The 12,507-nt window shown below is 47.6% G+C and overlaps 1 non-coding gene across 1 annotated transcript; it reads right to left on the bottom strand.

The window, feature by feature from the left end:
* Positions 1-8,490: 8,490 nt before the first annotated feature.
* LOC115065417 lies at positions 8,491-8,560 on the bottom strand. Its single transcript, XR_003845208.1, has one exon. It is a non-coding gene; the product is annotated as a small nucleolar RNA SNORD104 (small nucleolar RNA).
* Positions 8,561-12,507: the final 3,947 nt, after the last annotated feature.

Below are 12,507 nucleotides of genomic sequence, written 5' to 3'. Positions count from 1 at the left end.
GTGGGGATTTCAGTCTGTGCCCTGGGGAAGTCTGTAGGAGGCGCCCTGGACCTTGTCCTCTAGACTGGCAGAGTGTGGTGGAAGTTTCTGGGAGCAACCAGATGCAGAAGTCTTAACTGCCCCAGGGGGGTAAAGGCCAGAAGGTCTAATGCTCACCACCACCCCAAGTGGGCAGCTGGAGTGGGAAGCAATCCAGCTGTTTTTTTTTTGTTGTTGTTGTTGTTTTTTTTTCTCGAGACAGGGTTTCTCTGTGTAGTCCTGGCTGTCCTGGAACTCACTCTGTAGACCAGGCTGGCCTCGAACTAAGAAATCCGCCTGCCTCTGCCTCCCAAGTGCTGGGATTAAAGGTGTGCGCCACCACTCCTGGCAATCCAACTGTATCTTACATGGTGGTTAAGTGCCATTTTTGAATTGTCAACATTGTGAACAAGATATAGGCGACTTTACCCGGAAGCCTATGTTCCTGAGATACCGGGTGCTAAGCAAGTCGCTCTTGGGCCGGTGAAAGCCCAGAAAGGACCAAGCTTTGCACTAAAATCTGGTTGACCTTGGTCCAGTCACTCCTTCCCTGCCTCTTTCTTCTTCAGTCAGATGTGGGGAAGCAGACCCACTTTGCTGGATTGGAGATTAAGGAGGTATAACGTATGTGCTCAAAGTACGTCGATCTTCTCGTTAAAGTCTGCAGAATGCTTGCAGGTACTCTCTCACCCAAGCTGGAGTTAGGGGAATGGACAGGTTTTCTTCCACAGAGGTTAAGGTAACAGGGTGGCTGAGTTCTGTGGTTGTACTTGAATCCAAGTCACTTTGCCTCTTTGGCTTGCCACAGCCTCTACCAACATCTCCGAGCTGAGAGGCTGTAACACGCAAGTAGGGCATTTGGATAGTTCAATTATAGTTGATATTTAGAAAACACTGTGTGTCAGACACTGTAGACACCTTATAAAAATGTCCTCACTGATATGTGTGAGGTATAAAATAGGTTCATGGAAAGTGCTCCCGTGCCCAAGGATGCTATTTTGTCCATTTTAATGATATACTTATTTTGAGATGGAATCTTCCTCATCATCTTGTCCAGGTTGGTCTTGAACTCCTGAGCTCAAGTGATGGTATTTCAGCTTCTCAGTTGGGATTACAGGTGCACTGCATTAAACCTGGCTATTTTATCCACGTTTAGATAAAAAGAAACTGGATCCCAGAGAGGCAAGGACCACAGGGCCAGACACAGACAAATGCCAATATGTGAACCAAGGACAGTGCTCTTTCCCAGTGCTCCATATTCATAAAGAACTGGCACCTTTAAAGCAGAGCTGAGGCTGGCATTGGGGCTGCCCCACCCCACCCCAGCCCTACAGAGGCCTGGTCCATTAATAAGCATCTGCCGTGGGCCACAGCCATGGGGTGGAGCTTCGGGAGAGTGCAGAGGCTCTACATTGAGGGAACGTCCCATCTGGCTCCCTAGGCTGGCTCAGCGGGGAGACAGGAAGGAGGGGGAGCCACCCTCCTGGCCAGGCCCCATGTATGGACCCTTGTCAGTGCTGGCAGATTTGAATGGCTCTTTTTATCTTTCCTTCTCTCCCCTATTTTTCCCCCACTGCCAGCTGTGGCCATTTAATAAAATTAGTTTAATGCTTGTTCCTTCCCAGTGGGATCTGGAGATTGAAATCTGCGGGTCCCCACAAACCCAATAAAACCCCTGGCAGGTCTGGATGGAACTAGAGTCCCCGTGGGAAGTGTGATTAGATTAGAAAGCACTCCTCCTGTCCCCCAGTGATGTCCACAGCTGCCTGATTCTTTAATAAGCACATTGACTCAGAATTACCCAGGAGCCATAGTTGGGGGGGTTTCTACCCTACCTGAGAGGCCATAGAGACTGACCCGGGACCTCTGATACAACCAAAAGCATGCTAATCATGTCTACAGCGAGCGAGCGTCTGGCTAGCTGGCTGATTCGCTTTCCTTTCTGGTGACTTGATAATCTTCATGTCATTTTGAGAGATGGGACTGAAATCTCCATTCTTACTGTTGAGGACCCACAGAAGGAAGCTCCTGACATGCCTGTGGCCCTAAAGGCAGGGTGTTTGTGGTACAGCTGGGACTGGATCGAAGCCAGGGAGTTTTTCTACCTTCCCAAAGTTCCAGGGATGCCCCGCAGTGCTACCTGCTTGACACTAAGGCAACATCCCAGCCACAGGGGAAGCTACTAAGGTGTCTTTCTTGGCAAACAGTGGCTTCCAAAGGACAAAAATCTGCTTTTGTCCCCTCCGACAAGGGACAGCTGATGGAGGCAAGAGCTATATCTCCACCATTCCATTCAGGCTGGGACATTTTCTGACAGCAAGGCTTGTGTCTCCAGCATCAGACAAAGGGGACCTCAAAGTCTGTATTTTCTTTTCAAACTGTCATCTAGCTCCATGATGGAGAGCTGTGTGTGTGCTTCAAACAGTAATTTGATCCCTCAGTGTAGTAGTTCAATGGGCAGGCACAAGTTTACTTTTCTGTTCGAGGAGGCCTTTCTGAGATGAGGAGAAAGTTTCTGCTGGTGAGCTGGAGTATCCTTGACAAGACTGTCTCCTTTGCAGCTGGGGAGCTCAGTAAGAGCCGAGGGTGTGTCTTTTCCCTCAGCCGAGGGTGTGTCTTTTCCCTCAGCCGTCTCAGTTGGGGGCTTTTCAGGCACAGGGATATCTCAGGGGTGGGGCTGAGTGGGAAATGGAAGAAGGGCAGGCAGGCAGAATGTGAGTCCAATTCAGAATGTGAGGGAACGGAACCAAGAAGTCTCCCAGTCGCTGCCCCTTTAGAAAGATGCATGATTACTTAAGGAAGAACACCCTATCAGGGCAGGAGTGATGGTAGAGGTATTCCTGGAGTTCACTCACACAGGAATTTCAGCCACCAGTCATAGATGCTGGTGTCGCCCTGGTTTCTGAGGCTATGGGGTCCAGAGGGGGCAGTGGGCCCCACTGCTGGGGGCTGCCCTAATTGGATGACTTTGCAGGAAGGCCAGGCAGGTGCACTCAGCTCTCCGCTTTAGCTTCCTACAAACACATCTGCCGGGTCGAGGTCTAGGGGTTAATTGGCTCCTGCCTCACTCCTGGTAACCAATATTTCATTTACTGCTCAGAGGGGGAGCTGCCCAGACAATCAATCCTGGACAAGCATCCGGGAGGTGCGGAGCTGGGCAGGCATGGGAGGAGGCAGGACTTTCTCTGGGTCTCCGGTGGCTAACTACTCAAAGCAACCCTAACCCTGTCTGGAGTTCTGCCCACCATGACAACAGCCCCAAGACCCTCAAAGGCTGAGAGCAAATTCCAGGAGTCCAGAGCCACCCCCACCCCACCCCCGCTACAGCCAGCCGTGCCGTTTCCCCTGCCCTGGTACCCTCTGCATTTCCTGATCTAGGTGCCCCACCCCAACCCCCAGATGAAGCTGTCTGTGGCAGGTTAGATGCTGTTAATAAGGCTTTTTTCACGCGTGACGACGGTAGATATGAAAAACAGAATTGGAGGTGTGAGTTCCTAGCTCCTAGGTAAGGAACGTTAAAATTCTACAAATGAGGTGATAATAAAGTGGAAGCGAGAAGTCTATACACGTGTGGGACCGGAAGGGACCTGAAGGGTTACTGAGAAATATCACATAGTGGCTGAAAGAGGAAAGAGGCCAGAGGACTCTCCCACCCCAGGCAGATTCCATAGGCCACCCAGTTGTCTTAGCAGCTGAAACAGAGAATCAGAACCCCAGAATGGGTGGCTTCCACCCCACAGCTGGAAACACACAAAAGCCCAAATAAAGGTTGCCTAGGACAGAGGTTGCAGGACCTGGTGGATAAACATGGAGTGGCGACAAAAGACCCAGGCTCTAGTCCTGACTGTGTTAGATGTTCTAGAAAAAGACAGTTCATTTCTCCGACCTTTTGTTACCTCATCTACAACATGGGGCTGGATAAAAAAAAAAAAAACCCAAAAATCTACATGAAGGGCTGTCCTGAGGAAGTAAATGAGACCTGTTTTGCAAATTATGAAAAAAAAGTCTATGTTGTAATCCAAGTCCCTGCGTTGGGTGATTAGCTGTCTGCCAGTGCCTGGGACTGACGTGATGGCCCCTATGATTCCTGGGTTGCTTTCTGGTCTGGTAATGACCAGGTGGGTGTGGAACTCTAAGGGGAGGATCCAGCATGGGGACCCAGGGAAAGAGCTGAGTATTCAGAATGTGGTCTCTAGTCTCCACTCTGGACTCTTCCATGCTTCCCTTTCTGTGGCTTCCAACTTGGGGTGAGTACAGGGATACCCAAAGGCTTCCATCTGTTCTCATCTGGATTTCCTCTGTTCACATCAGCAAATAGCTCCAAACACCTACCCACAGGCAAGGCCCAGTGCCAAGAAACTGGAGAAGAACCCACTAGAATGGTTCTCAACCTGTGGGTCTCAACCCCATCCACAGCGGTAGCCTTAGACCATTGGGGAGCACAGCTATTTACATAACAATTCATCACAGTGGCAAAGGACTGTTAAGAAGTAGCAATAATAATGTTATGGTTGGGGAGAGCACCACAACCTGAGGGGTTGCAGCACTAGGAAGGTTGAGAAGCATTGCTCTAGAGAGTCACAATACCTACGGGGACCCTATCGATACCCACAGCATGGTGGCTGTTAGCACAAGCCCTGCCTAGCCATGTGACCCTTGACAATGACCTTCTATCCCACAATCCACTTGGCTCAGGTCCCGCCCTCACTGGTGTGACATCATTTTCTGTATAAGAGAGGAAGCCAACCCCTCCTCTCTCTCTCTCTCTCTCTCTCTCTCTCTCTCTCTCTCTCTCTCTCTCTCTCTCTCTCTCTCTCTCTCTCCCCTCTACCCTTCTACCCGCTTCGCTGCCCCCCCATCCCCGCACAATAAATCTCTCCCACGTGGAACACCTTGGCCTGGTCTGCTGCTTGGTTTATCCGCCCAAAATATAAAAGTGGCAGGGGAACCTTCACCAACTGTGAGCAGGGGTTACTCTGAGACAATTGTACTAAGAGGGGCTTGCTTTGTTCTTGTATTTTGTTTTACAAGTATATTGGTCTCTAAAATCTGTGCCCCTGCGCCCGGAGATGTTGCTGTAGTTGAAGTTTTGGTGTGAAAGTGCTTCTTCCCTCCCGGTCTGAGCAGTTGTTCTTCCCCTAAGATATTCAGCACGCCTTCTGCGATGCCGCCTTCCAGCTGCTGAAGGGCAAATCCGAAGGCATCTCCCCAGGTCCCCAAGGTAGAAGTCCCTTAGGTCCCTTAGCAAGAAGTTCCAACCTGGATAGGAAAACTGCCAAGAGCATGAGATCTAAAGACCTCCCTATGACTGACTGACCAGATCTAGAGGTGGATCCTCCAAGGCCCTTGGCCACTGCAGCTGCCTGCAGAACACCTGCTTGCTCTTCAAAGTCCAGATTCATTGCCTGCTCCTCTGTGAAGCCCGCCAGTAGCCGCCTGAGGAATCAGTCAGCCTTGGAATCTTCCAAAGAGGAGAGTATACCCTTTAGAACAGAACACTGTGCCAAACACATAAGAACCATTGTGCCACCGGATGGTGGCAGGCCCCATGCCTTTCATCTCAGCAGAGGCAGAGGCAGGCAGGTCTCTGTGAGTTCGAGGTCAGCTTGGTTTAGAGTTCTAGGGCAGTCAGGGCTACACAGAAAATCCAGCCTTGAAAGACCAAAACCAAACCAAAACAACAAAGCCAAAAACCATTCTGCCACAATGGTAGCTATTTTAAACATCTCTCACCCTCCTTAAACTCTCCCCTCCCCGACCCTACCCCAGGATGGTCATATGGGCACTGTGAGGCACTACCCAGGTGTCCTTCAGGGCTGAAGGACCTGTTCCCTTGACTGCTGGGAGTGCTGCCAACAGACTGCATTCAGCTGCCTGAAGATCCCTCTCCTGGGGGATTTACCTCTGCCAATGTGAGTGCCTTGCTCGCTCACTTGCTCAGAGTTTAAGGGCTCTGCTCCCTGCCTAGGCTTCCTGTCCCTTTAAAGGACCCCACTGAAGTATCCTCCTAGCTTCAGAGATCTCAGCACACTTTCTCCCTTGGCCCCATCCTGCACCATTCTCTTCTGCAGGTGTTAACTCTTAACAGCTTATCAATCATCAATCAATCAATCAGAACCTATTCTTTGGAGTACCCAACCTATAATACTTGCCCCCCCCCATGTTTTTTTAAATCCTTTTTTTTTTTTTTTTAAGATTTATTTATTACATGTAAGTACACTGTAGCTNTCTTCAGACACTCCAGAAGAGGGTATCAGATCTTGTTACAGATGGTTGTGAGCCACCATGTGGTTGCTGGGATTTGAACTCCGGACCTTNNGAAGAGCAGTCAGGTGCTCTTACCCACTGAGCCATCTCACCAGCCCTTTATTTTTTGAGACAGAGTCTCATCATGTAGCCCTAGCTGGCTTGGAACTCACTCTGTAGACCAGGCTGGCAGAGAACTCAGAGACATCCACCTGCCTCTGCCTCCCAAGTGTCTGGATTAAAGTTCTGCACCAGCACACCTGGCTTGTCCTACTTTGTTTTTTGAAACATAGTTGCTCCCTGGGGTCTGGGGATTTCTCCCTAGGCTAGGATTACTGTCCAGAGAGCTTCAGGGGTGCACGGGTCTCCACTTCTCCAGGGATTACAAGTGCGTGCTACAATGCCCAGCTTTTTATGTGGGGGATAGGGGTGGAACTCAGGACTCCTCCTGCTTGCATGGCCAGCACTTTGCTGACTGAGCCAGCTCTGCAGCATCAATCTTCAATCAACTGTTCATTCGTCCTTAGCTCTTCTCTGTCAACATTTAAGTCTTCCTTATCCATAAAAGGCCTCCTTTGACTCCCTGCCCCTCCTCTCACTCCTTCCGTGTCTCTCTGTTCCCCCTTGAGAATTAAATGTCCTCAAAGAGTGGTTACTACTTTGTGGAGGACGCATGATGTTTAGAGGGTATAAATAGGACTCCACCGAATGATGGAGACAGAGCTTGAGTTGCTGGTACAGCTAGCTGTGTAATGCTTGTGGGTCTCGAGTCTTCACTGATCTTTGCTTCCCTGAGAGACACACCGCTGAGAACTTCTCCTGGTGCTCCTATTGGTCCCTCCTGTGGATTCCAGCCTAGGCTGAGGCCCGGCTGTCTCCGCTAGTTTGCTTGCCTGACTCTACAGAACTGAACTGCTGGTGTATCCATGCAATGTCTGTGTGTAGATCGAGCTGCCACTGCTAACCTGTGAACTAAACTAACAATTTCCAGACAACACAGATGGGAGTTGCTTCAAAGAACCTTTCTAAACAGGTCCATGTCCCCTATATCCTTTCTTTTCCACTACCTCTGGTGGGTGGTGGGCTACAAGGGAGGTTAAAGCATTTAAGAACCATCATTAAAAATAAGATTAAAAAAAATAAAGTTACACTGCTTGTCTTCTGTTCAAGGTTAAGACGTCAAGGTTACACTAGGCTTAAGATGGCAAGAATGATGTTTTACTACAAGGCCTGTAGGTTCAGGCCTGTAAGCCCAGCTATTTCTCAGGCTGAGACAAGAAGATTTTGAGTTCAAAGGTAACCAAGAGGATAGAGTGAGTTTAAGGGCAGGATGAACAATTTAGTGAAACATTTAAAATAGAGGACTAGGGCTGTAGCTCAGTGATAGAGCTCTTGCCTAGTATGTATGAGACTCTGGGTTTAATGCTCAATATTGGGGCTGGTGAGGTGGCTCAGTGGGTAAGAGCACCCGACTGCTCTTCTAAAGGTCCTGAGTTCAAATCCCAGCAAGCACATGATGGCTCATAACCATCTGTTGTAACAAGATCTCACACCCTCTTCTGGAGAGTCTGAAGACAGCTACAGTGTATTTACATATAATAAATAAATAAATCTTTTTTAAAAAATGCTCAATATTGCTAATAAATAGATGAATGAGTGTCAGAATGATGGGCTTGATTCAAGGGCCTTTTCAAATTAGTCTCTTTCTTTCTTTCTTTCTTTTTTTTTTTTTGAGATAGGGTTTCTATGTGTAGCCCTGGATGTCCTGGAACTCACTCTGTAGACCAGGCTGGCCTCGAACTCAGAAATCCGCCTGCCTCTGCCTCCCAAGTACTGGGATTAAAGGCATGCACCACCACGCCCGGCTTTATTTATTTATTTATTTATTTATTTATTTATTTATGTTGTTGTTTTTTTTGAGATAGGGTTTCTATGTGTAGCCCTGGATGTCCTGGAACTCACTCTGTAGACCAGGCTGGCCTCGAACTCAGAAATCCGCCTGCCTCTGCCTCCCAAGTGCTGGGATTAAAGGCATGCACCACCACGCTCTGGCTTTATTTATTTATTTATTTATGTTGTTGTTTAAACACTTTATTCAGAGGCTTGGGGAAAGGTGGAATAAGTCCACGCTGTCTGCTGTCCCGCACAGGGCAGACCTGAAAGAGAAGCAAAGGGTGAGGGTACGAAGTCAGCTGCGCCCGCCACCTCATGCTGCCGCTGCGGTCAGCTCAGACTCTGATTCGCATCACCCGGATCAGCAGTCTAACACATACTTTGTATGGAGTGTCATCATCACTGGCCACCCAGTACAAACCGTGCAGCCTCTCTGCTCACTCAAAGAATACATTACCTTAGAGATGGCCCTGTTGCTAAGAGCTAGTCTATCTTTATAAAAATATTTATTTACTTAGGTGTATGGGTGTTTTATCTGCCTGGTGTTTGTGGAGGCCAGAAGAGGGCCTCAGATCCCCTGGAACTGGAGTTACAGACCATGGTGAGTGGCCATATGGGTGCTGGTAATTGAACCTAGGTCCTCTGAAAGAGCATGCAGTATCTCTATAGCTCCCCAAAACTAGCCCTCTAAAAATATTTGAAGCATTTAATACCAAACCTTAATGCAAAGGACATGCAAATTAAAAAGACAAGGGATGTGGCTCAGTTGTACAGCATCTGCCTGGCATGCATACAGTCATAGTTTTGAGCCCTGGAATTAAAAATAAAAATGTTCAGATATGCTTCCCATTGGAATCCCCTAATCATCTAGGGCTGGTTATTTCAGAAGTCACAAAGTTAGATATCTAGACACTCCGAAGATGTAGACCACACCAGCTAAGAAGCACTTCTTGCCTTCACAGAAAGAAGACAGAAGCTAAAAAACTGCACACAACTCTCAGGTTTAGAGTCTGTCTTAGGGTTTCTATTCCTGGACAAAACATCATGACCAAGAAGCAAGTTGGAGAGGAAAGGGTTTATTCAGCTGACACTTCCATACTGCTGTTCATCACCAAAGGAAGTCAGAACTGGAACTCAAGCAGGTCAGAAAGCAGGAGCTGATGCAGAGGCCATGGAGGGATGTTCTTTACTGGCTTGCTTCCCCTGGCTTGCTCAGCCTGCTCTCTTATAGAACCAAGACTACCAGCCCAGAGATGGCACCACCCACAAGGGGANCTNCNCCCTTGNTCACTAATTGAGAAAATGCCTTACAGATGAATCTCATGGAGACATTTCCCCAACTGAAACTCCTTTCTCTGTGATAACTCCAGCCTGTGTCAAGTTGACACAAAACTAGCCAGTACAGAGTCTAAGTCTTGAGGATTTTTTTCCTACATTTACTTATTCCCTATATATTATTCTACATTTATTAATGCACACACCACAATAATCTTGGCTTATTGTTTTCAAAAACTAATAAGAGTTCTTAAATGCTTTAACCTCCCTTCTAGCCCACCACGAACCAGAAGAAGTGGAAAAGAACAGTTATTAGGGCATGCGGTGGGGGGAGTAGACCTGCTTAGAAATAGCTCTTTGGGGGATCCCAATCTTTGTTGTCAGGATGGCAGCAGGTCAGTCTACTGGCAAACCACTGAATACAAGTCAGCAGTTTCAGTTCAGTCCTCTCCACAGACACCACCCATAAAACAGTAGCTGCAGCTTGATCCAGCATAAACCACGAGGCTCCACCAAATCAGCGTGAGTCTGTGGAGGTGGTGAGAAGCCGCCGGAATATCAGGAGTCCTTTGGCGAGTTTCTCTCTATGGAGTCATGATGATCGAAGATCAGCGACTCAAAGCAAGGGCAATACATGCCTGTTATGAGCAGAGACTGGTGAGGCTGAGCAGTTCGAGTCAAGCCTCATCCCACCCCTGTGGTCATATTTATATTCTTTCTAAACATCACAGGTCCTTTCACCTGGGTGCCCCGCAAAGCATCATTAGGACCTGAGTCTCCAACCCAAAATTTCTACTTCACAATCGTCATGCTGAAGACATAGGACAATCTGTGGAAGCCAATTCTCTCTTCCACCATGTGAATTCTAGGGGTTAAACTCCAATCGTCAGCTTAGCAGCTTTTACAGCTAAGCTACCATACAATCCTGTCTTGAGTTTGTGGGTACACATACATACACACACATACACATATATACTTTTTTTTTTTTACAGTGTTGGGGAATCAAACACATGGCCTCATGATTGGTAGGCAAGCACTCTACCACTGAGCTACATGCTCAACCCTAAGCCTTAAAAAAATTTCTTTGTTTTGTTTTTTGAAACAGGGCCTGGCTATTCTGGAGCTTGATATAGGCCAGTGTGGCCTCTAATACAGAGTGCCTCCTAAGAGCTGGGATTAAAGAAGTGCACCACCACACCCAGCTGAAATCTTTAAAAAAAAAAGTTTTCTTTTTAAATGATGTGTACATGTATGTGTCTGTGAGTAGGCATATGCATGCACAGGAAGGTTTCAGGCAGAGACCAGAAGGGGTTGTCAGATCCCTTGGAGCTGGAGTTACAAGCAGTTGTGAGCCTCCCAGTATGGGTGCTGGGAAGTGAACTCAGGTCCTCTAAAGAGCAGGTGTTCTCAACCACTGAACCATCTCTCCAGCTACTAGGCTTTAACATTCTTGTTGAGCTAATTAACGATCAACTGACCTTCTCACAAAAAAAAATTATTTTATTTTGGCTTCTGAGATCCAAGAAACAGACACTTTGTCAGACTCTCTCTCCCTATTTTCCTTTACACCTAAGCTAACATACCCGGTATTGCCCAGTGTCTTAGTTAGGGTTTTACTGCTGTGAACAGACACCATGACCAAAGCAACTCATATAAGGACAATATTTACATGGGGCTGGCTTACAGGTTCAGAGGTGCAGTCCATTATCATCAAGGTGGGAACATGGCAGTATCCAGGTTGGCATGGTGCAGAAGGAGCTGAGATTTTTTTACATCTTCATCTGAAGGCTGCTAGAATACTAATTTCCAGGCAGTTAGGATGAGGGTCTTAAAGCCCACACCCACAGTAACACACCTACTCCAACAGAGCCACACCTCCTAATAGTGCCACTCCTTGGGCCAAACATATTGAAACCATTACATTCCACTCCCTGGTCCCCATAGATTTGTTCAAATACATGGGGGTCATAACTAGTCATAGAATAATGCTAAGACATTTAGTCCAACTTCAAACATCCCCATAGTCTATAGCAGTCTCAATAATGTTAGAAGCCCCAAGTTCAAGGTCTCTTCTGAGATTCATCCAATCACTTAACTGTAATCCCCAAAGCAAGACAGGAAACCATATGGGAAAACTCCAAACTCTGCATCTCCATGGCTGATGTCAAAGCGGTCTTCAGATCTCCACTCCTCTTTCATCTTTGTTGACTGCAACAAACTGTTTTTTCCTGGGCTGGTTCCACTCCCTGTTAGCAGCTTTCCTCAGCAGGTATCCCATGGCTCTGGCATCTTTAGCATCTTTGGGTCTCCAAGGCAACTTCAACTTCATATCTTCTTGCTCCAATGTCATGATCTTCAGGGCTCCTCCAAAGGGCCGCTGTCGTTTCTCCAGCTCTGCTCTCTGTAGCATTCTAGGCTCTGGTTGACTCCACTCCACTGCTGCTGCCGGTTTTGGTGATCATCCCATGGTACTGGCATCTCCAATACACTGGGGTCTTCCACTGCAATTAGGCGTCACCAATAGCCTCTCATAGAGTCTCTTCACGGTGCCAAGCCTCAACTTCTTTGCATGACCCTTTCAGTCCTGGGCCTTCAACTGAGGCTGCATCTTCACCAGTGGCCTTCGATGGCCTCTCACAGTGCTGAGCCTCAGCTGCTCTTCATGACCACTTCATGCCTTCAAAACCAGTATCACCTGGGTGATTCTTATATTGCCCAGCTGCAGCATGAGGTACAACCTTAGCTATCTCTAGAATGCAGCTTCTTTTATGATCTCAGAAAACACTTCCCAGAATTCACCTCAGTGATGCTGGTCTCTGCTTAATCACAGCTAATTTCTTAGCTCCAGCTAACCAGCATCAATTGTCCCAGTAGTCTCCTTCTCCTCTTGACTCTAAAGCCAGAGCCAAATGGCTGGACCTGCTAAGTTCTGCTGCTTGCTGGGGCTGGAAAATGGCCCCCTTGTTTTTTTTTTTTTTTTTAGATTTATTTATTTATTATATGTAAGTACACTGTAGCTGTCCTCAGACACTCCAGAAGGGGGTGTTAGATCTTGTTACGGATGGCTATGAGCCA

Source organism: Mus pahari, chromosome 14 (genome assembly GCF_900095145.1).
Source record: "Mus pahari chromosome 14, PAHARI_EIJ_v1.1, whole genome shotgun sequence".
Classification (NCBI taxonomy): domain Eukaryota; kingdom Metazoa; phylum Chordata; class Mammalia; order Rodentia; family Muridae; genus Mus; species Mus pahari.
This window is presented reverse-complemented; position numbering and strand designations above follow the sequence as displayed.